This window comes from Trichosurus vulpecula, chromosome 1 (genome assembly GCF_011100635.1).
Source record: "Trichosurus vulpecula isolate mTriVul1 chromosome 1, mTriVul1.pri, whole genome shotgun sequence".
In the NCBI taxonomy this organism is placed as follows: Eukaryota; Metazoa; Chordata; class Mammalia; order Diprotodontia; family Phalangeridae; genus Trichosurus; species Trichosurus vulpecula.
The window spans coordinates 14,145,159-14,154,755 of NC_050573.1; positions in this window are offsets into that span (position 1 = coordinate 14,145,159).

A 9,597-nucleotide genomic window follows, 5' to 3' on the forward strand; every position below is an offset into this window, starting at 1 on the left:
GTCCTCTGACACTAATTCCCAACACCTGTCCACTGTACCACACTTCCTCAATGAACAGAGCTCTTGCACATAATAGAAGCCACTGAGACCAGAACTCTACACTAGCATTGCCTACCAGAGCCATGGGTTACCCACACTGTAAGGGATCACTCAGAAAAAACAGTTGACATTTTCTTTTTTTTGGTTTTTGTTTTTTGGCAGGGCAATTGGGGTTAAGTGACTTGCCCAAGGTCACACAGCTAGTACATGTGTCAAGTGTCTGAGGCTGCATTTGAACTCAGGTCCTCCTGACTCCAGGGCTGGTGCTGTACTCACTGCGCCACCTCGCTGCCCCAGTTGATATTTTCTTACAAATGACATGTATAGAGTGCTGACCTTTAGTGTCAGGAAGACTTGAGTTTGAATCCTGCCTCTGGCACATAGGAACTGTGTGACCCTGAGCCCCTCTGTTCCCCACTCCCCACCCTGATTCCAAGGACTCTACCATTATAGATGCCAACCTGTAGTGATAGAGGTCTCAGGAGCTATGAACACCAATGAAGGCACAGGTCCAGTCCAAAAAGAAAAATGCCTACGATGCTTTTTTTTTTTTGGCCTGGACTCCCACTGGCAAAGGGAAGCCCACCACCACCCCAAAGAGGCAGATGGGTTTACAAAGCAACGATTCTCTGAGGGGTAGTGTTAGAGGACTCTTTCAGTAAGAGGGCCCTACTTTTTAACCTATGATGCCCAGTTTGTGCAGACCCTAACTCAGTCCTGGCCTAGGTTTAGAGTCTTTCTCTGCCTTATTTAAACAAAAAATACAGATTTAGTGGAGGATATCTAACCCATGTACCCAGTCAAGTAGGAAGTAAGGATAGGTAGGCCTAGAGGAAGGCAAATTACTTCTCCGAGGTCACACAGCTAGTTAGTAGCAGAGCCCAACCAGAGCAGACATTTAAAAATTTTTGATCAAAAATCTCTGGCATTTTGCTGAGGCTTGTGAGCCCATTCTCCCAATGATACTTTTAAATAACTGAAGGAAATGCTAATTTCTAATTAAACATTAGTGAAAAAGAAGATGCCACTTTTTCCTATCCAAGTTCAAAATCACCAAGGGCCTTTCCACCTCTAATGAAAGTAACTGATGTGGTCATAGCACTTTACCATCTTAAGAAAAGCGCTTTTCTCAGAACAGCTAAAGGTTGCCCACGCTTTACGAAAGAAAAGCCGGGTGTGGGGGGTGGTTCTGAATTGGAAACTGACTTATCCAGGATCATACGGCCAAGAGGCAGCAGAGCTTATCAGACTTGTAATTGGATCACCCGAGGCTCAACCCTGAGCCTCCACTACACCCCATCCCTCTGCCTTTAGTCTATGATTTTGTGAAATTCTACCAGAAATTACAAACAAAATAATAATAAACCACTTTAAAGTGTATGTGACAGCTTCTGCTTCTCCTGAGGGCCCACCAAAGGTCAGGAGCTCAGGAGCAGAAGGATGGCCACACAGGCGTGGGGTGAGGACTGGATGATGAGAGAAAGGAGAGGCAGACAGGACACACTGATAGACCAGCTCTGAACAGGGGAATGGGGAAGGTCTTTGTTCGTGATCCAGGAGAAGGCCTCAGGGAACTCTGGTTCCCAGTGCCAAAGGTCAGTGGGCCCTGCCCGTTTTCTGTCCTTGTCTGTGATCTCCAACGGCTCTAACCAAGAGGTCCTAACTAAGGCACTTGGTTTATAGAGAGATTGTCTAAGAGAATGCATCTCTCTAGTTAGAGAAGGGGGCACAGTCCCCAGAATTTAATCATAGAATCAGAGGATAGAGATGTTAGGAGCCTTGGAACTTAAAATTAGGAATGTCAGAGCTGGGAGGGCCCTTAGAACAGGGGATGTCAGGGCTGGGAGGGGCCTGAGAACAGAGAATATCAGAGGTGGAAGGGCCCTTAAAACTGAGAATGTCAGAGGTGAGAGGGGCCTTAGAACAGAGGATGTCAGGGCTGAGAGGGGCCTTAGAACAGGGGATGTCAGAGATAAGAGGGGCCTTAGAACAGGGGATGTCAGAGCTGGGAGGGGCCTTAGAACAAGGGAATATCAGAGCTAGGAGAGCCCTTAGAACAGGGGATGTCAGGACTGGGAGGGGCCTGAGAACAGAGAATGTCAGAGGTGGAAGGGCCCTTAAAACTGAGAATGTCAGAGGTGAGAGGGGCCTTAGAACAGAGGATGTCAGAGCTGAGAGAGGCCTTAGAAGAGGGGATGTCAGAGCTGGGAGGGGCCTTAGAACAGGGGATGTCAGAGCTGGGAGGGGTCTCAGAAGAGGGGATGTCAGAGCTGGAAGGGGGCCTCAGAATAGGGGATGTCAGGGCTGGGAGAGGCCTTAGAACAGAGGATGTCAGAGCTGGGAGGGGCCTCAGAACAGGGGATGTCAGGGTTGGGAGGGGCCTCAGAACAGGGGATGTCAGAGCTGGGAGGGGCCTTAGAACAGGGGATGTCAGAGCTGGGAGGGGCCTTAGAACAGGGGATGTCAGGGTTGGGAGGGGCCTTAGAACAAGGGATGTCAGAGCTCAGTGACCTCAGAAGCCCTTGTGGCCCTCATTTACAGAGAAGCTATCTAAGAGAGACTGAGCAAGCTTGCCCAAGGTGGCCAGCAGAGCTAGGATAGGCCTCATCACACCCTGCCACTAAGTTGCCACGTGGTTTTGAACAAGTCCCTTTGCTCCACTGTAAAATGAGGAGTTTGTATTTCATAATCTCAGGTTTCTGATCCCTGAAAGCTCTTGATCCTCTGTGAATCCCAGAACCCAAGACCAAAGATCAGAGCATCTAGAAGATATGGCTTCCCTCTGGTGAGACCCATATCTTTGATTCCAATTATCAGCCTCCCATGTGCAGGATGGAAGAAAGGTGGCTACACAATAATTCCTGTGGAAAAGATCTGGAGGGCTTTAGTAGACCACAAGCCCAATGGGAGAAACAATGTGGCATGAAGACCCCAAAAGTTAAGTCTTACTCTGCTACTAAGAATATCCTTGGACCTTTCAGGGTCAGGGTCTGGCTGAGTCAGATTCCTCCACTGATCTAAATGGATGAAACTCCATTCCAGATGGTCATCCTCAGTGGATAAACAGGGTGAAATGACTTGCCCAGGGTCACATACCTAGAAAGCGTCTGAGGCTGGATTTGAACTCGGGTCTTCCTGACTCTGGGCCCAATGCTCTATGGTGCCACCTAGCTGCCCTAACTGGAGGCTGAGAGAGGGTAAATGAGCTGGCCGTCCTCACTCAGAGGATGAGCCTGAGCTCAAATGTTCCTGATGCCAGGTGCATGTGCTTCTTGAGTCAGCACCTTGCCCTCTGACAGCAGCGCCCATACTCTGATTCCATCATATGCCACCCTGCTAGGAGGATCTGATGAGACAAATCAGTCTGTAAACCTGTTGGGCTATCTTGTTTGTACCCAGGTATTTGCACTGCATCTCCCCCATTAGACTGAGGGCAAGGGGTTTTTTTTCCTTTCTTTGGAACCCTTGTGTTTAGCACAGTGCCTGGCACACAGTAGGTACTCAGTAAATGCAGTCACCTGATTGATTCTGCAAAAATATCAGCTCCACCCTAGAATACGCTTGTAATCATTGTTATCTGCCTTTACACGACGGCGTATGTGAATAGTGTGTGCTGAGGCCATCCCCTTATTCTAGCCTTCCAAGTCTAGGTCAGGGGTTCTAAGTTCTATAAAATATCTTGATAACTGTATTTTGATATACTCAGTTTCCTTTGCAATCCTGAGTGGTTTATTTTTATGCATTCAAAAACCGGATCCGGAGAAGGGTTCCTTCCCTTGGCTCACAAAAGAGGTCCATGATACAAAAAAAAAGTGATTGGGAATCTCAGGGTTCAAGGGTGGGCCACAGGGAAACCACAGCGAGGTGGGCAGATCACTGGACCTAGGGTCAGGAAGTCAGGAAGATTCATCTTTGTGAGTTCAAATCCAGCCTCAGACACTTACTAGCTGTGTGACCCTGGGCAAGTCACTTAACCCTGTTTGCTTCAATTCCTCTTGAGCTAAAGAGGGAGACAGCAGACCACTTCAGTATCTTTGCAAAGAAAACTCCAAATGGGGTCACAGAGAGTTGGACATGACTGAACAAGACTGGGAAAGCATCTTGCCCCTCTGCAGTGAACAGGTACAGCAAACAGCTGGTTAGCCACAAGGTTAGAAAAAAAAAGATACCCCTCCTCAAACCCCAAGGATAACGGAGTGTCCTGGAGAGCGCTGCACACTCTTGTGTGTGTTTCTTCTAATATTGAGTAACACACATTTGTGCGAAGAACAAGTTAGTCTCTGTCCTGGAGGAAAAAGTCAAAGGCTTTGATGCATCCACCAGTGAATGAAGTATTCTTTGACAGACTGAATGACAATTTTGATTCTTTTAAGAAATAAATTTATTTAAAAAGATGTAAAAGGGAGGTTGGAGGATAGAGAATGTGAGAAACAGAAGGAAGGGACAAGGAGCACCGACCATCTGTTATTAGGTAAAAGGTAGGAGGCAGATCTTCTCAGGAGGAAGAAGGCTTTTGTGCTCATTGAAGGAATGGAAGATTCTTAGCCTCCACAACCCAAGAAATAAAATGGCAGATAGAACCAGTGAGTAATGCACAGGAAGCAAGATGCAACAAGGCCCCTGGCCTCAGACAAATGCACAAAGAGCAGATAAAAAAGGTGAATGGAAGTGATCATAATCCTAGGGAGCAGATTTGACCACGTAGGTGGCATCCCCCTTCTAGAGGGATGGGCCATGTGATGGGGTAAAGTAGCTTCTGCTTGCCCCCGGGGGATAAGGCTTCTAAAGGGACAGAACTGGAGGCAAAGAAGGCATGTTATGTGAGGAAAGCCAAGAACATAGGAGGGACGGAGGGGGAGCCATGGTGGAGAGCATTTAGGGGAGACAGCAACAGACTCATTCTTTTCCTTGGAGCATCTTACAGGTCATCTGGACATACAGAGGAAATAGATGAGGAGTCTAGGGAAAAGGCCAGAGGCCTGGGGGGGAAGGAACTGCTCCATCTCAGAATTCATAATAGAGGAGAGGAAAGCAGGTACACTAACATGTACTCTAGGCTGAGGGAGAGCAGGGTCATCAACTTCTCAGGCAGTCTGGTAAAGTTGATGGACCCCAATGCAGCCCTCATTAAGTCTGCAGAAGCCTGTCTCCTCTCCTCTGTCAAGATAGATATTCCATGAATTAATCTAAAGTTGGAGTAATGGCAGGGATTCTCCTGAGCTCTCCCAAATTCCCCTCCAAACAATATTAAAATGATGCCCCCAAACAAATTCTGGAGCTGCAGAACCCACAAGAGGATGGGATGAAGCAATTTTCCAGCCCAAGATAATTTATAAGGTCAGCAGGAAAAGGTTGTCTCACCAGGATGAAAGGGGAACACAGTCCAGTGCAAGCCTTGGGGGTGACTGAATCAGCAGCAGCTGGTGGTCTCGGCCTACAAACAGTAAGGGGATCGGACAACTTGCCAGAAGGAGATTATGAGGGACATTTTGTTGGCACTGAGTCAAGGACCATACATGTTTCTTGGTTGCAGTCCTAAGGCAAGGAGGAGCACTTAGCAGAAGCAGGGACCTTCCTTGAAGTTCCAGGGTAGAAAAGAGTACTTGTGGCTGCTCACAGGCCAGAGTACAGACCAGGAGAGTACTGACCATACCTCTCCTTAGATCATACCAGCTTGGGAGAACTGGAAACTTACAGAACCCCAGAACTAGCTCTGAAAACAGCAGCACAAAAAAAACCTGAAGCTTGTGACAGTTCCCCCTCAACCCTGGAAGCAGAACCCAACTTTTTACATAAAGTTAAAAGTCAAAAAATAGGCTGGAAAAATAAGCAAACAACAACAAAAGAACCTGAACATAGAAAATTACTGTGGCGACAGAGAAGATAGAAGAAGATGACAATATCAAAACAGCTATATGCAAAGCCTCAAAGAAAAATGTAAATTGGTCTCAGGCCCAAAAGAATTCTTGAAAGATGTCAAAAAGGATTTCAAAAATCAAATAAAATAGAGGGGAAGACTGGAAAAAGAAATTAGAGTGATGTAATAAAATCATAAAAAAGGAGTCAACAGCTTGGTAAAGGAGGCACAAAAAAAAATTTAAAAAAAAAACCTTAAAAAAACAAAATAGGCCAAATGGTTAAAGAAGCACAAAAATCCACTGAAAAGAAGAACTCCTCAAAAAGCGGAATTGGCCAAATTACAAAAACTCACTGAAGAAAATAATTCCTTAAAAATTAGAATTGGGCAAGTGGACTTGCCCAATGACTTCATGAGACTTCAAGAAATGATAAAACTGAAAAGAATGAAAAAATGAGAAGGTGAACTATCTCATTGGTAAAAACAACTGACCTGGAAAATAGATCAAGGAGAGATAATTTAAGAATTATTGGATTACCTGAAAGCCATGATTAAAAAAGGAGCCTGGACATCATATTTCAAGAAATTATCAAGGGGGCAGGTAGGTGGCACAGTGGATAGAGTATTGGCCCTGGAGTCTGGAGTTCCTGAGTTCAAATCCAGCCACAGACACTTGATACTTATTAGCTATGTGATCCTGGGCAAGTCACTTAACCCTGATTGCCTAGAAGGAAGGAAGGAAGGAAGGAAGGAAGGAAGGAAGGAAGGAAGGAGGAAGGAAGGAAGAAAAGAAAGGAATGAAGGAAGGAAAGAAGGAAGGAAGGAAAAAATTATGAAGGAAAACTACCCTGAAATCCTAGAATCAGAGGGTAAAATAGAAAATTGAAAGAATGCACTTATCACCTCCTGAAAGAGATCCCAAAATGAAAACTCCCAGGAATGCATAGCCAAATTCCAGCATTCCTGGGTCAAGGAGAAATAAGTGGCCAGAAAGAAACAATTCAAATATCATGGAGCCACAGTCAGGCTAACAAAAGATTTTGCAGTTTCCACATTAAAGGATGAGAGGGCTTGGAATATGATATTCCAGAGGGCAAGGGAACTAGGATTTCAACCAAGAATAACCCACCCAGTGAAATTGAGTATAATCCTTCAGGGGGGAAAATGGATATTCAATGAGATAGAGGACTTTCAAGCATTCCTGATGAAAAGACCAGTGCTGAATAGAAAATCTGACTTTCAGATACAAGACTCAAGAGAAGCATAAATAAGTCAAAAGGAAGAAGAGATAATAGGGATTCAAGTAAGGTTAACCATTTACATTCTCACATGAGAAGATGATGACTTGTAACTCCTAAGACCTTTCTCATTATTAGGGAAGTTAGGAGTATCCATAGACAGAGAGCCCAGGTATGAGTTGATTATGATGGGATGATTTTTTTAAAATAAAATTAAGGGGTAAGACAGAGGGATGTACTGAGAGAAGGGGGAGGGGAGAGTAGAATGGGCCAATTAATGAGTATTGTGGGGCTCACCTACCTGTATTGACATCTAGATGACATCAGCATAAGGCACTTTGCTAAATGCTTTCTTAAAATCTAGGTAAATTACAACTGCCTTATTGCTTGACTTACCAGTTAAGTAACCTAGTCACAAAAGGAATGCAGTTCGTCTTACATGACCTGTTATTTTTTCCCTAAGCTTTGTTGATGTCTTGTTTTTATATTGTCATTTCTTGATGTAAATCCTCATTATATGTATTTATTGAGATTGAACTCTCTCTCTGTTTTTCTCTGTCTCTGTCTCTCTGTACGTGTGTGTGTGTTTGTGTGTGTGTCTCAGTCCCCTAAGTTTAGCAAATGACCAACAAAACAATTGCATACTTCCCTTTGACATCAGAGTTGGGAAACCAACCAGAGGGGCCTGAGCAAGACCCCACCCCTGGTCCAGGGACATGGATTCCTGGAAACCCACATGGGAATCTCTCTTAGACTCAGTTGACTAGGCTGCCTTGATGCATGGAGGTGATAATGGACCCGTGTCCCTCAGCCTCAGAACTGGGAAGGTGAAGAACTCTTGGATCTAACCTGATGCAGAAAGTCTAGAGGACAGCCCCTGTCTCTCACGGAACCATGATAGAGAATTTTTCTCTTTTTGCCACAGCCTGAACATCGTCATAGACAATGCCCTTGTTGTTCCCTCCCTGGCCAGGTTGGAGGTGTTGGCTTAGTGGGAGGGCAGGCAGAGGTGGGGGACAGATGCTGGCCTCATATCCCTCTGCTGTTACCTCTGTGCTCCCACCCTTAAGCCCCAAGCCTTCCAATAAAGGTCAATCACGTTTAACATCTCTGACTAGGCTCGTTCTTCAGCAAAGTCCCCTTAAAGTCCTGGCACATTTTCAAAAGACTGGAGTACCTGGACCAGGATTCATCTGGGTCAGGTGATTTGAACTCTTTGAGGACGGCCAGATGCCTCGATTGTCTTCTGACTTATCTTAGGTTTTAATTCTCAACCTGTCCACACCACTCTGAAGATTATTTTCCATGGCAGAGAAAGCAGAAATAAAATTGGAACGGAGCGGTTCTGCCTTCTCTGTGTCGTCCACCATCACCACCCCATCACCCTGAGAGGCTGCTCTGACATCCTCTTTTACCATGGAAACCAGAAAGGCAGATAGCTTTGTTTCCCTCAGCATTCTCTGCCAGTCTCAGCTTATTCTGAGCCTCGGCCTTCTCTTGGAAAGATACTGGAATGTTTGCCATTTCTTTCTCTAGTGCATGTTACAGATGAGGAGACGGAGGCAAACAGGGTGAAGTGACTTGCCCAGGGTCACACAACTAGGAAGTGTCTGAGGCTGGATTTGCACTTAGGAAGATGAGTCTGACTCCAGGCCCGGCTGGAGGTGGGTAATTGGCACTCAAGAGAGAGGTTAGGGCTAGATATATAGACCTGAGATTCAGCTACATAGAGATGATCATTAAAATCATGCCAACTAATGAAATCACCAAGTGGGATGTTGTAGAGCCGAAAGGAAAGAGGGGCCAGAATGGAGGCCTGTGGGACACTCGTGGCTAATGACCTTCACATGAATAATGAACCAGCCAAGGAGCCTAAGGAGGAGCAGTTGAGCAGGTGGGAGAACCCCGGGGAAGGCAGATCACAAAAACCTGAGGAGACGAACGTGTTCAGGAGGAAGGAGAAGGTGACCGGAAGTCTGCCACCAGGAGGTCAGTCCAGGCACCCCAGCTTTCTCGATATCCCAGTTCTACCCTCTCCCTTGGCTGTCTCTCATGCCTGGCATGCTCTTCTTCCTCCCCCGTCCCTCCTGGCTTCCTTCAAGGCTTGACTCTGAAAGAGACCCTTCCCAGCTCCCCTTATCCCCTCCCCCCACCATATACACACGTCAGTGCCTTCTTTTGAGAATACCTTCCATTGTCTCCATGGAGCAGAGCACCAGGCCTGGAGGCAGGAAGACCTGAATTCAAATTGGGCCCTAGACATGTACTAGCTGTGTGACCCTGGACAAGTCACTTAACCTCTCTTGCCTCAGTTTCCTCATCTGTAAAATGGAGGTAATAGCAGCGCCTCCCTCCTGAGGACCAGATGAGATAACGGTTGTAAAGGGCTTATCAACACAGCACCTGGCACATGGTGAGTGCCATGTAAATGTTAGATACTATTAATTATTACTACATCTTGTA